Source organism: Plectropomus leopardus, chromosome 9 (assembly GCF_026936395.1).
Source record: "Plectropomus leopardus strain MGB_pleo_1.0 chromosome 9, ASM2693639v1, whole genome shotgun sequence".
In the NCBI taxonomy this organism is placed as follows: domain Eukaryota; kingdom Metazoa; phylum Chordata; class Actinopteri; order Perciformes; family Serranidae; genus Plectropomus; species Plectropomus leopardus.
Genome location: NC_142184.1, coordinates 10,743,102 through 10,756,433, shown reverse-complemented (window position 1 = coordinate 10,756,433; position 13,332 = coordinate 10,743,102). Strand labels below are relative to the sequence as shown.

At 39.1% G+C, this 13,332-nt stretch overlaps 1 protein-coding gene and 1 long non-coding RNA gene across 3 annotated transcripts in view; one reads left to right on the top strand and one right to left on the bottom strand.

Annotated features, from left to right (window-relative positions):
- LOC148188687 (uncharacterized) overlaps nt 1–13,332 on the bottom strand; it is a 252,520-nt gene that overhangs the window by 102,441 nt on the left and 136,747 nt on the right. Inside the window, exon 4 of the long non-coding RNA XR_015777443.1 lies at nt 2,826–2,947. This is a non-coding gene — a long non-coding RNA (uncharacterized LOC148188687). The remainder of the gene's footprint in view (nt 1–2,825; nt 2,948–13,332) is intronic.
- Nucleotides 1–13,332, top strand: part of LOC121946929 (metabotropic glutamate receptor 4-like) — a 236,733-nt gene that overhangs the window by 161,464 nt on the left and 61,937 nt on the right. The gene's annotated exons all lie outside the window — the stretch shown is intronic.

Genomic DNA, 13,332 nt, shown 5'->3' with positions numbered 1-13,332 from the left:
ATGTGGGGCTCATGGTTAGTAAATGGGCTGAAAAGTAGCCCCTGTCATCCACAGGCTCCATGTAGGAATGGGTGTGGGAATGGGCCCTTCATGGGAATCTTATCTTATCTTATCATGGGTAAAACCCACCCATGTGGACAATTGGCATGGAGCCATTATGGAACCCTAAGACAATCCCACGAAGGTCCCAGATTTCAGCCCACATATTACCCACATAGGCTTCACAAACAAATGCTGGGTTTGAATGATTAGTTTTTAGCCATCTTAAAAAAAAATCTAAAAAACCCAGTTTATATCAGTTTACTTAGCAGAACACAAGCAGGAGTTACTTGTCAGCTTCGTCATTGGTCAATGTGTACGGTAAAGCTGAGCAAATACTGAAATATAGAACACACATACTCTGATATAATTTTTTTTAGTTGGCTAAACTACGTTTTGCTGCAGCCCCATCCAGAGTGTTATATTACCTAGCTTTTGTGCCCGAATTATTAAAGATATTAGCAAAGCAACACATTACATAAAGCACGGCTGAAACCTCGATTGGTCAGACCACCGTGTTCAACTATGTATATCTAAACGTTACAGTTACAGCTGAAAATGACGACAGAAATAAACAAGTTTGTAGATTTTACATATCCTCGCAATAGGAATCAATGGCCAGTAATGTATGCGGAAGTGATTGATGATGTTAGCCTGATGTAAAAGGGATTAAGTCTGTAGACATTTTCAAGGTGTCTTTTGGTTACTAGAAAAAAAACATTGTTGTTCCACTCATACTTAAGGTCCAGCCACTACACAGTCACAGTTACGCATATTTAAGGGTCACTCGCTTGTGTGACAGGCTGTCTGTGAGGCGTCGCCACATTCTGTGAGTCACATCCACTCCTCCCTCCTCCACAGCTCTAACCTCTTGTCCAAATTTGGCTCCAGAAAATTAAGATAATGACAGCTGACATGTAAAACTGGAAGCCTCAAAAAGGCAATCCACAAACCAATGTCCATTGCTTATATAGTCTATGCTTGAAAAGTATATATATATACTGTATATTTCCATGCACAAAAAATAAGAACTTCAGTTCTACTTTAAGGACTTTTTCTTTGGGATTAGTGCTTTATTTGTTTTCAAGACAGCTTAGCTGTGAAACAGATTGCTGTGTTGACCCACAGACCATATGCTTGTGAGGTCCTATCATCAACACACTGCAGCTGGTGTTTCTGTGCTATGATTCAGTTATATTGAGCACACTGTTAGTCTCAAGCTCATAAATGGATATTATGGCTTTTGTAAAATTTGGCCTTTTCTACACAGCGCCCTGCAGCTTAATGTTTCTATTTAAAGCTAGCTGGAGGACAAATGTAAAAATTTCTCCCATAATGGGATGAAAAAGATCAAAATATCAAATGTAGTCCAGTCATTCAAATATCCATTTAGTTTTACTGTGTGTCCATTTGGTTCCTGGCAAAAGGGAGCAGAATGAAACAATAAGTTTTTGACATTCTACTTTTTAATTTTATATTTTTGGTCCAATAAACATTTTCAAAAAGTGCATTAGTGTGTGGGGGGTGTTGAGGCGTTGTTTTAGATGTTAGATGACACGAGGTCCTGCTGGTGAAAGAATCTGATATCATTTGATCCCAGCTCAGCAGGCTTTCAAGTGGAAACAGAATTAAAGTAGAAACTCACACAGTATTTGTTCAGACTGGCTGGACTTGAGTATCGGTACCGTGGAGCGGAAACAGTTTGACACTGGGGCAGTCGATATCTCCGAGGAGGTTGCAAATAACCTTTAGTGCTTCTGTGAGAGCAAGCATGAACTCGAGCTGTGAGAATAATAATTAAGACAATCGAGAGACCGCCATGCTTCTGCTTAGATGGCCTGGTCTGTTGTATATTAAGTCCTGAACAGTTTTAAAATGAGAAAAAAATCATTATTGGCAGTTTTGTTCCCTCTAAACGCAGCACGCCCGTAGCATCCACTGTGTCAGTAAAAATGTGCAACCAAGAATGCTGAACCTCAAAATGAAGACAATGTGTTCTTGACAGAGTTCCTATAATCCAGATGGTTTTTCTGACAGAATGTCTTTTTTTTCAAACATGGTAAGGAGATAAATGCTGAATCACTGAGTCACTCTCAGTCTCTTCACACCCGTCAACAGCCAGACTTCCATAACCATGTATGAGGCTCTTAAATCCAATTGTAACAGATTTTTTTTACAAAATCTGTTTTTCGGCAGTGACAAATCAGAGGATAACAATGCACTGATGTATTAGCGTCAACATACAGTATGGGAAGCTAAATCACATCCTACATTTTGTTTCCCACTGGACTTATTTCTGAATGCTGCCTACGAATTTTTGAATTTTGCTGACTCAAACATTTGTCTGTGATGAGAAATAATCTTATTTCTATGACTGAAAAAGCACCTGTGGACATTTGTTTGGTATTATGGGAGATGTACCCTTTGAGTCTGCCCCACTCCGCTGAGTTTGAGTTGACTGATTGGTCTGACATTGTGACATGAAACAGAGGTTCCTCAGTTAAAAGAAAAAAACAATGAGCACCATCAGGGGACTCAATTAACCAATCAGCGGCATGAACAGGACCAGCACCCTTGTCAAACCGATGTCAAGCATTGTCAAGCAATGTGCCAGAAGCAATAAAAGGTAACAACAACAATGGCGAGTGCTAAAGACAAGATAGATGCTGCTATTGAGGCTGTTATAGATAGACATCTTCTTCTAAATATCAGTCGACATTGTGGTTTGTTTTAGACTGAAGTGCTGAAAATTCTGTCTAATTTCAAAAAAGTTTTTATTTATTTACCTCTTATTTGGTGTCTTCAGGATGTTCTGGGCATAGTAGGCAAGTGAGGTCAGGGTGTTGTAAAGTGGTAGCAACAAGGTGCCAGACCATAAGCAGCACACATCTAAGATGAAGCTACAAAACTGCAGACACAGAGACAAAAAAAGAGGAAAAAAACACATAGTGAGGCATAACGTGAAGGCTCACTGACTTTTACTTTCACTTTTGCTGGCGATACTGTTTGTAAACAGTAGCTGACAATTCCTGCATAGAGATGATTCACGCTGTTTCCAAAAGGAGGCCATGCAGCAAATGGCATAGTCATACCAAAACACAGTACAAACTACAAATGATATAGTCAGAGGAAGAAAGCTTTTGCTTATTCACTAGTTTGTTTTCACTGGAGGAGGAAACAGCAGTTCCAGTAAAAGATTTCTCAGCAGTGAGGGGAGAGAGGCATCAATGTTTAATGTTAGACCACGCAGGCGTCACACATAGAGCTGGTTTGTATTGGTCTCCAAAGTGTGTCAGCTGCTGATTTTTTGGCAATGCTGAACAGTGTCATCGTCAGGACAGTTATTCAAATTGAAACTACGTCAGATATCATTTCATCTGCAGCTGCTGGACTGCCGCTGAGATGTTTTACCTCTGAGACGCAGAGCTGTTTTCAAAAAGCTGCATTTCCATTTGGGTCATTCCCATTGTATAACATCTATCAAACCGCCCCTCGGGATTAAGGAGTGTCATTATGGAAGATGATTACAAGCAAAGAGGGATAAAACACTTTCTCAGTACGATGTCTTGCTGTTGTCACCATTGGAATGCAAGACCGTCCTTGATGCACAAGTCTGTGCTCCCTCAGAAGATTTCTTTTCTGTTTGTGCTTCTCTCTGAAAAGCTGCTGTGCCTCCAGTGTCCTTATTAGAGAGTGTACGGTCCTCTGCGGTAATGGAGGCTGACGCTCCGTGTCATTTTTTTTCCTCACCTTGTAAAAAGTAGTGTGATTTTTTCTTTCCCTCCAGTGGATATTGCACACCTTCCTATTATATCCGTGTATGTAATCAAATTTAGTGGATTTTACGGACTCAGGTGGCGACACACTTTGAAATTAAAGTATTAGAAAAAGGCATCACAGGTTCATCCTACAAAATGAAACCACAACATTTTTTCCTTCTTTTTTTCTTCAAATCTCTACACCTGCAGTTACATAATGCCGGATGGATAATTTCAAATCATAATAAATCAGATTTTTTTTTCTTCTTAAATGACAGCTGAAGCAAAGGAGGAGGAGGAGGGCAAAGATAGCACACAGAAGCAAAGGGGATGACAAGGAGAGATTATGCAAATGTTTGAAATGAGGGTTGCGTACTGCACCCTTTGTCATGAGGGAAATGTCAAGAGGAATGACTTGAATACTCATTAACCTGAAACGCCTGGTGGAAAGAAAAATATTGTGTGAAGAGGAGGTTTCAATAATATTTTTAAATGTTCTATATGGGCAACACAAACAGTAAATTACTTATTATGGAAATGCACATTATAAGCTTATGATACCATAGCTATTAAGATATTACAATGATCAAGACAAAGCACAATAGTCTGCGCAATAAATTGAAGTGAATGTTTAAAGCCTTATTCTGCGACGATGAAAGGAATTACCAGAACAATTCAATAAATAAGGTGTTATGCAAATGTGCAGCTTCAACAGAATTTTCTGTCTAATGTTCTTTCTCATTGTAATTATACTTTGTGTGCAAGAAAGAAAGAAAGGACGGGAAGAAGAGAGGGAGGGAGGCAGGAGTTCATGTCCCCTCGGCTCAGCATGTCAAACACAGGAAATCCCTGTCAGGGCTCAGACAGCTGCTCCTCCTGCTTCAGGCCTCATTGACTCCTGATGAATGCTGTGTTGGGCTTCTGAGGGTTAAGAGAGACGTTAGGTGAATTTACTTTGACTGTGCAACCACCTGTACCTTTGGTATTTATTTCATCCATTACCCCTGCAGTGTTCACCCGCTGGTATTATTCATACTACTGAACAGCCATCCACTGACAAGAGACACCAGAGCGGTGAGCGATGTGGGAATACTGCTGTGTAGGCCAAAGTGCAGTGCACATACTATTGATAAGACAAAAGAAGATAGGAAAGTAATGATCGAGACATGTGTGTCAAAGCAAAAAAATCTGAGCTGGCACATTTTGGAGACACTAAAGCCCCTTTTCCACTGCACAAAAAACAGCTAACTCAAGTCAACATTTGGCTTTTTAAATGAATAGGAAAGGTAACAATCTGCATTCACAACTGCATTAAATGTCTCTGAGTCATGGGTATTTATGCCCTACGACTCTGACCAGCATTGATGGAAACACAACACCCAGGTGAACGCGCTAATTTTAGCCCCTTTACTGGTGAGACTCAATGACTCGCCGTCAGAAATTACTATCTGTCTCCCCCACGCAGCGATCAAAAATCGATCCAAATTAGTCTGCACCGAGTTTGAAAGGGAGACTGAAAAAGAAGTAACCACCATTAAGCGTTCGCAGGCCTTCGTCCATGCTGCGTTCTACTGTTTACCTGCTCTCTGGCTTTTCCATGATGTCAAACATGACACACTAAAGAGGTAGTAACACAATACTTATTTAACTCTGTATGGTTTCAAAGGTGTGACCCGTAAGATTCTCCTTAAAAATTAATACCAGCTATGACCAACTAAATTACGTGGCAGAGTATTTATCTGCAGAGACCCTACCCTCTGCCTGTATTTTCTTCTTCTTATATTATTATTAATAATAACAATAATAATAATGACAATAATAATAGATAGATAGACAGACAGACAGATAGACAGACAGATAAGACTTCTATTGCCCCTTTCTAAGTAGTCAGAGATGCTTTACATGAAATGCAAAAACAAAATAAATACAAAGAACAGAATTTCAATACCAAATATAGAGGATATGACAGTTCAGATTAGGCAGTGGGAGCTGCTCCTACAAGACCCTTTTTGATGAACAGCGCTGTAAACTGAAGTGTAGCAAAATGAACCTATAGACCGACATGAGTAGCATTAAAAATTTACTCAGCGGGTAACTGACTGATGGTTGACTGAGGACATCCTTAATAGGGATGGAGAGTGACGCAGAATTGACCTGTTTTCTGTTTAGGTGGGTGCTGGCAGTTACCTTAGTTAACTTGCTAAAGTATAAGCATATCCATTACAACATATGTAGCTTCCTATATTGGTACAGTATTGTAAAAGCCAAGTTTGAATGTTGTGTTTACAAACAGTAACCGACAATTCCTGCACGGTATACTTTTGGCAAATGTAGAAAAATTATTTTCTTAACCCAAACAGAAACATTTTGATTGAATTTTCCTCATTTTATATCTCCACTTCAGTTACATTGCTATGCTGCTCTGCCCATTTAGTACTTTTCCATTTTCCACTGTTCATTACCTTGTTTGATTAGCAGTTTGCAGCATTTTGCAAATGGTTTCATGTCTTTTAAACTGTCACAGCGACACTTCCAAGGATTGCTTTATGTTCCTTGCAACCACCTGGAACTTGGTTCCTCAGACAGTTTGAAAACCAATGAAGGGTTTTAGCTGCAGGTGTGCAGAGAGAGAACGATTGTCGAGACTCCCGTCACAGATCTTCTATTTGCATAATGTGCTTTATCTCAATCATGTCTCACAGACTTGCAAACACTGCATAACAGAATATCCAAAAACTTTCCAGCGACGACACAAAACGCAAATCTGTGGTTTTGGTTTATCTGGCTTAAATTTCCTCAGTTATTCTCTCTAATCCTTTGTTTGCATTAAATATTGGGTTGACAGTTTAGCTAACCTTCTCCTAATCACATGTCAGACAGTTAATCTAATCCACAATATGTGAAAATAAGATATTTTCTGTTTTTACTTGACTGAAGGAAGTCCAGTTTAATCTTTTCCACTTTGAGGCCTATAGCTTTTAGACCACTGCTTTGGCCCCAAAACAATTTAACAAAGGGAGAAATCGTCTGAGAATTGTTCGTTACTGTATGTTGGAGAAGTTGTAAACCCAGCAAGGCTGTTCTGAACTCTGCGGGAGACTGTCCTGGGGCCTGCCAGAGGCAATATTAAAGGTGAAGACACTTTATCACAAATGGATGAACCTTCAAGTAGTTGGATTCTGCTGTAGCTTTGGGGGCACCTATGGCCCTTGGTGCAGTCTGATTGTAAAGCACATTTGGGAAAGGGGCAAGAATGGGCAGCATTTCTGTTACATACACCTGACTCAAATACATGAAATGCATTGAGAAGAGTGGTGCTTTCTCTTATTTGTAATGTAATGTTTACCAGAAAGAAACTGGCATCTTCTTCCAATAATGTGATTTTGTATTGGTGTTCGAGCTCTCTAGCAGAAGCCCTAGAAATCTATTTGCACACTATTTCATAGGATGAGTTAAGTATAACAAATTGGCTTTAGTTTTCGATTCAAAGGCATACCCATCTCTACAGTATATCTGTGTTTTTGAGTAATATAATCACGAAAAGTGTGTCAGCCTTATTGAAAATGTAAAACTCTCTCCTTTCACAGTTTTAAAATCTCTATGAATACAGTAGCTATTCCAAATAAGTACTGGATACAAGGCCAACATTGAGTAGTACAGGAGTTTATTATTAATAAACTCCTGAACTACTCACTGTTGGCTTTTCATTCCTGATAGTTAATTGTCTTGTCTAAAATGTCTACGAGAATATGGAAATATACCAGCAACTGCTCAACTTGAAGGACTTGAATTTTTAACTTGTGGGGGGGCAGCCGTAATTTTCAAATTATCAAATTGCTTGTTTAATGCAACCAACAGAAACTAAAGATATTCAATTTAACACTGAAGGTATACTTCGCAGAATTGTCGGTTCCTCTTTGTAAACAGCATCACAAGTGAAAGTGAAAGCCAACCCCAGTTTAGCGTTTGGCTTCACTATATTTGCATTTCTCACACTTTTGGAAATAAAATACTGTGCGGGAATTGTCAGCAAAAGTCAAAGTCAAATTTACCGTGTTGCAGGGTCTTTTTTGGTGCTGTGTATGGGATTTTTGTAGCTTCCTCTGGGATGTGTGCTTGACCGAGGGCCAGGTCACACAGAAGGGAATTATTTTCGTATGAATCTATATATTGTTTTCTAGGAGAATCCTGCTTAATAAAAAAATGACAAACAAGAGCATGAAATAATGACGATTGAGAGACTGCAACTAACAAATATGTCAATATATCAACTAATTGTTGCAGCTCTACTCTTGAGCACTTTTTCTGTAATTTAATTGAGTGGAAGTAATACAGCAGAATATAATCTGCAAATAACAGGACCAAAAAAGGGCAAAGTCGTATACAGCCAGGTGAACATTAGCATCTGAAACAGTATGCATTTTCAAAAAAAACAAACACTAGTGGCCATTTATCCTGCAGCAGCTCTTTGTCTATGACCACACAGAAGTTGCTGCCAGCTGTATCAGCAGGTTACAATGAAGAACGCCGGCAAAGCCAAGAAGCTATTTATCACATCTGAAGCACTGATAAAGAAACTATTGTGATATGCCAGGGGAGGGAAATAAAGAGATTTAAATTCAGGATGTCAACTGTTATTTCACTCATCTGTTGTCAGAAATGTATGCAAGTTACTGACGGTAGCATATAAACTGATAGAGCCTGACAGTCTCACATCAAATGCAGTTGCAGGGAAGTTTTCGGCAGCTCTTTGACAATGTGAGAAAGTGCACCTCAAGGCCCGCTGCAGCACGCTCTTCAGCCGAGCCCACGCCTGATTAGACAGCACCGTTAATGTTTGCTTTGCCTCATGTGAGGAAGCAGTACACACTTTTACTCTTCAGCTGAGGTTTTCATCTTAAGAACTTCACAATGTGGATTCTCCTCAGTAAGAGGAAAGTCCCATGGCTGTCAGGTGAGTCATGTTTCCACAGTGCAGAAAAGCTCATTTCACAGTGCTTAGAGGCCCGTCTTTGAGTTACAAATCATTTGCACTGAGAAGGAAAATGTCATTCATTCATTTTGAAATCTAATTTATAGTTGCCCCAGAACTTGTTGTCGTATACCTCTTTTTTTATTCAGGATCAGGGAGCTAAATAGTCAAGATGCTCTCCAGCATAACTGCTCAATGGCCCACAATGACATGCAGTTGCTATTCTCTCCTGAAGAACATAAAAAGCATTATCAGAATTTCTGTGTGTGAAGTGTGTATCCCCAGGTCAAACTGACACATTTGTACAAAAATCTTTGCTATTAACAGCTCAGAACTTTACAGCGGCTGGAAAATAGGACAGTGTGGGATTTCTCAAGCTCCTGCCGACACAGACGAATCATTTGTGCTTACACTGCTGAGTTGAAATAATAGTTTCTAATGTAATGTCATGGTTGTCAATAAACGGTGCTCAGCCCGGTTGGCAGCAGCAGTGCTTGAGAGTTTGTTTTTGAAGAAACAGTTGCACTGACAGTGACAGTTTTTATGTGTATTTTACTCGTGGCCTGACAGATTTCTAACAGACAACAGTTGCTACTGCTGTTTTATGTGCATTGTTACTTCTTTGAAATATTTGAAATGCAAACCAAATTTATCCTAAAACTAACAGTTTATAACATGAAATACACATAATAATAACAACATGATATAAAACAGGGTTTAAAATAACTGAACTGGGTAAATTCAAGCTGTCACTGGCACTGACAGCGAATCAGAGTCTGCAACATGAGCAATTTGTCGTGTTCAAGACATGTGACCTCGGAAATTCTTTGTGATTTGCTGACATACATGTAGGAATGGTGAAATGCATTATGGGATGCACTCTTAGTTCACTAGCATGTTACAGAGATGGAGCATTTTTTCTATATCATTTAATTGTCAGCAAAAAGGCCACACACCTACAGCGTTTGTGTGCACATCTATGAACCCGTCACGTGACCCATGTCAGCAGTGATGTTCGGCTGTGGCTCATCTACAGGTTCAGTCTGTCGCCTACTTTCAATGTGACAAACATGGTTCTCTGCAAAAAGTTGACAGTGATAATTATAGTCATACTGTCATCATACCGGAAACATCACACTTATTCCATTTTATGACAGGCTGATTGCATGGCTATAATGAGCACAATACACCTGAATTATCCAAAGAGCACCTGTATGTGGTCATTACCAAGCGCCGCTTCTACGCCATTGTCTTCACAGCAGCATTAAACCTTTCAGTTCCATTTTAGTGTCTATATCTGGGGTGTCTGTGGCTCAGGAGCAAACGGCACCTCAGAGGCTGCAAAATGAAGCCATGGCAGAAGTGCCACAAGCTGCAGTTCGTCCAGCGGCCGCTTGAGGCCTACTCCACAACAGTGAATTCCCATAGACCCTCATGCTAAAATGTCTGACTTTACAGCAGAAATAAACATGTTGACAGCCTCGTACAAAAAATGTTTTTGGTTTCGAGAGCTTATTTCAACATCCATGCAATCTGTGTGTCAGATCCGCCACTCACCTCTTCACAGCTCTAACCCTTCATCCAAATATGGTCACTTGTGGATCCAAAAAAAAAACAAAAACATGGCGACAGGCAAAATGTCAAACACAAAAGCTTCAAAATGGCAAACCAACAGATGACATCACAGCAGCTACATCTATTATTTACACACTCTATGCTCAGGAGGCAGAGCAATCGTCAACTAATCGATAGATCGTCAGATCAATCCCCAGCTCCTCCAGTCTGCATGTCGAAGTATGTTTGCGCAAGATACTGAACTCCAAATTACTTCATGTGCATGTGATTGTTTAAAGATCAATATGTATGAATGTGTGTGTGTTTGTGTGTGTGTGACCTGTAGCGTGAAAGCAATTTGAGTAGACAAAAGACAAGAAAAGAAAACCCATCAACCAAGTCCATGTACCATGTACTCTGTGACAGACATGAAATAAACAATACTACACTTCCTTTTTCTTTTTCACAATAAAAGCCCTCTAGCATTTCTGTGAAGAGAAACCCTTCATTTGTTTACAGAAGGCATTTAATATTATTTATTATTTACAGTTGAGGGCACACTTCTTAACATTTTTCTGCCTAAAATAAGTATAAATGGCATTTATAATGAAATGAAGACCTAAAAAACACAGTACATCAACATTACATATAAGTAAATAAGCAGAGAATAAGCAAGAAAAGTTTGTTATTTTCATTTTATGGTTGCCGGACCAGTTAAAATATACAAGGGGCCAGAAAGACTCTGATCTACAGTATTTGCCTCAGGAGTCAATGGGGGGAAATTTGACATTGGACACTGAATAAGATAATTACGTTATCCGTTAAAATTGTGGCAAGTGAATCCATTTCAGTAGGGGATTTAGTCAAAATATTGCTGAAATAAACTACCTGTTCATTTATACAAAACACACTATACAATTAAAGCTTATCATATCAGTAAATTGGAAGTTGACAGCTATAACTAGCTAATATCTAGTTTTTAAATTTCAAACCTCCCCCAAAATGACAGCGTGTTCTCAGTAAAAATACACTGCAGTGGAGGAACTGCATATTTCCAGCATGCACCAAATTGCAGGGACCGTCTGGGATGAATAATATGTACAAAATAACATGTTCTGTCACTCCTGCCCTCTTGCCCTCCATGAGCTTCCCCCACACTGTGGGGATAAATAGAGAGTGGGTCTATTTCCCTCCGGGACTTAACAGCGTGCTGATATCGGAGCAGAGTTGCTGACAGACGTAATAGCGGGACTGGTTGCCATTTGGCTTAAGAAAATAGCCATGCCAACAAATACTTTGAGTTGATCCATCAACTTTGAGGCCAGAGTGTTACTACATCTTCCACCCTGCTGTGTTCTCACATACACTTTCGCAGATTGTTAGCGGAGTCATCAATACAAGCTTGAGTGGATAATTCTTTCTTTCAGAGACCAAAGATTAGACCCAAGCAGTTCATAACACTCAATTTAACAAGCCAGTCCAGAGTAGAGCACCTGTTGGGGCACTAAAGTTGCTTCACTGCTCCCTTTCCATACCTTCATTATAATAAAGGCAAGTCGTCAGTCTCCATTTAATTGCCTCAGCTCTCAGAGTAAGAAACTTTTTTCAATAACAACACCAGAAGCCGTGCAATAATACAATTCTAAATGTAGTGGATTTAACTTGTCTTGCTGAGTCCGCAGACAAACAAAAGTTCACATGGGAAGTAATGAGTCCACTATTGCTGTGAGGAGGGGATGGATAACAGTCAGTCAGCTGCAGCAGATTAAAACACACATTTAAAGGTCCAGTCTGTGGATTTAGGGGGATATATAATGGCAGATATGGAAAAAAAATATTTATACCTGTGCTTTCCATAGTGTTTAATTTAACTGCTTGCAGCGTTATGTCTCAAGTAGAAATGCAACTGTAATTTTATAATCAAATACTGTTTAAGTAAAACATTTTTAAGACAAGAAGGGCTGTGGACAAAACAAGAAATCTGAAGATGTCATTGTGGGCTTTGGGAAACACAGATCGACATTTTTAACCATTTTTTGATATGTTATAGACCAAATAACTTATCAATTAATCAGTAAAAAAAACCCAAAAAGAACAAAGTCAGCTGCAGCTCTATAGGGTCACCAGGTAATGAAGTCAAATCTGGCTCAACTTCTGCTAGAATGCGTAACTAATTAAACACATGCAAGAACACGTTCCTGGTTGAATACTGTTAACTTTTTGGTTTTTGTTGCCATATGCCTTTTCTGATAACATAGCCTATGTCTTTTACACCATAATGGAGTTTTTACTTGTGTGGCACCCATAAAGAGTAGTTGCTTCACCGTTAGTGGCTAATGGAGATAAAAAAAAATCATAAATAATGTTGCTGTAATAACTGACTAGAACAGTGCATCATATACTGTAGACCATGGTATAAAAACACCCTTCAAACTCATGGATCTATTACTCAAACTGGACATCCTGGATCATATTTCATTGTCTCACTGGTACATGAATCAAAACACCACAACTAACACAGGACTGCTTTTGGGTCTAAACGCCCACTCGGTCCTCTTTTCTAGCTTAGCTGTCAGCTGAACACGAAAAACAGCCTGACTATACAACCATTTCTGAATGCATCACCGAAAACATTTTTTATCCTCAGATTTCAAAAGTATTAACTGAAATGTGATAACACTATTCATTTGAAATTGAAAAGCATGGAAGCTTTCCCAATTTCATCTGGACTGCAGAGCAGTTTGTAAAAGATACCTGAAATCAGTAATTGATAAATTATTGATCAGTTATCAATAACTATATTTAAAATAGTACCTCAAGATTAAGGAGAATTTGAGACACAACAATGTGATGATAAAAATGAAATTTAGGGTAAGATGTAAAACAAGCATTTGTGTCATATGGTTATTGATGAACCTAATGGTGTATATGATTGTAGAAAGGGTTCAGGTATTTTTGTCACAGAAATGGCGGCATACTTATTTTACAGAAAACATATGGGGAGGATGC